This window comes from Echinops telfairi, unplaced genomic scaffold (assembly GCF_000313985.2).
Source record: "Echinops telfairi isolate 266 unplaced genomic scaffold, ASM31398v2 ScPeMD7_7469;HRSCAF=8507_0, whole genome shotgun sequence".
In the NCBI taxonomy this organism is placed as follows: domain Eukaryota; kingdom Metazoa; phylum Chordata; class Mammalia; order Afrosoricida; family Tenrecidae; genus Echinops; species Echinops telfairi.
Window position 1 is genome coordinate 44,587,319 of NW_022111372.1, and position 2,029 is coordinate 44,589,347.

The window sequence follows — 2,029 nt, forward strand, 5'->3', positions numbered from 1 at the left end:
GCTTTTCAACATTCTAAAGGAGTCTTCCACCACTTGTCTATCACTTTGTCATGTGTGGTGGCTTGTGTGTTGAGATGTTGTTGGAAGCTGTGTCTCTAGTATTTCAAATACCACCAGGGTCAGCCAGAGTGAACAGGTTTCAGTGGGGTTCAATACTAAGAACAGACAGCAAAGTAGAAACAAAATCGGAGATTTCATGATAGAAAATACTCTTTTTCAACAACAAGGTGACTGTACAAGTAGACTTCCCCAGATGGAACACAGAAATCAAATTGACTACATCTGTGGGAAAAAGCCACGGGGAAGCTCAATAACAACAGCTTAAACAAGGGCAGGGAAAGACTGGGGAAATAGCCACCAATTTCTCCTGGTCCGATCAGCAGAAAGCAAGAGACCTGAGAACTAGAAAGGCGAGGCTCACGGAGTCATTTATCCCTCCACCCTTCAATTAACCCCACATGTGTTTATCGACCTGGTTGGCATAATAAACCTTAAACATCCCAGGCAGCTAAGAATAAAGATATGAAGGAAAAATTGACTTGATGCAATGGAAAAGTTGAATAGACTTAAATAAATATAGGTTGCAAGTTTTATGTGAATCTGTGTTCTTAAATCATTTGGCTAATTACCTAGATCCTAGATGATATGATAAGAGTACATGAACCTTTACATGAAAATACCAAACTTTTTGAAAGTGTAATGAATGAATAGCTCATTTCCTCCATCAATGAATGACAGCTTCTCTTGCTCTATATCATTTACATTTTGGTTTTGTCAGTGATTTTCACTGGGGCCATTATAAAAGTTATCTGAATATTGTTTTCATTTGCAATTCCAAAATTAGATAAGAGATTGATAAGCTCTTTTCCCACTTACTTGTATGCCATCTGTACACCTTCTCAAGTGTCTGGGCAGATATTTTGCTCATTTTTAATTGATTTACTTTTTATCTATTATGAATTTTTAAAGTTATATGTATATTAAATGAAAGTACTTGCACCATCACTGGTATTTTGCAACTAATTTCTCTCAGTATGCAATACAATTCAATGTAAATAAGACTAAATTCCTCACAACTGGACTAATATATAACATAATAATAATAAATGGAGAAAAGTTTAAAGTTGTGAAGGATTTTGTCTTGCTTTGATCCACAATCAATTCCCAGGGGAGCTGCCACCAGGAAGGAGATCAAGAGATGTGTTGCATTGACTGAATCTGCTGCAAAAGACATCTTAAGAGCATTGAAAACAAGGATGTCCCTGGGAGAAACATAAATGCATTTAAATTGTGGTTCTGGGGTATAATATTGGAAGTATAATGGACTGCTCAAAGCCAAACCAAGCTATATTCAAAGAAACAATGCCAGAGTGCTCGATTGAGGCAGGAATGACAAAACTTCATCTTACATACTTTGGACATATTTTCATGAGACCAGTCCCGAGTGAAAAATATCATGTTAGGTAAAGTAGAGGGGCAGCAAACAAGAGGAAAGTCCCCAAGGACATGTATTGACACTGAGGCTGCAGCAATGGGCGAATGCTTAAGAACAACTATGAGGGTGGTTGAGGACCAGACAGTGCTTCTGTTGTGTCGAAGGCCGCAACACATCAGAACCTAACAAAAACAACTACTATGTGCTCAAATCAGAACTAGGACCCCTGGCTTTTCCTTCTCTGATCATGTTCTCACAATCCATAAAAATTCACTCAAGGAATAAATGAAATATTAGAAGAACTGGGATTTCTGTGTGTGTTTACATCATCATTTCAATCTTCATTCTTTTGAAAAGGTAAATATACTAGTATGTTTTGATATATGAACATTGAATTCATACCCAGGATCCTTTTCACTGTCCAAGTAGAGCCAATTATCTTCTTGAAACTCTTCCCTGGGAACTGGCTATCTTTGAATGCCAAGGGATGTTCTCCCAGGGGTTTCTCTACTGCCAGCAGCCTCCTGGTGTTCTTAGCTATATCTGAACACAGAGGTACTTGTTATAAAATGAATGATTCCTTAAAGGATCTCC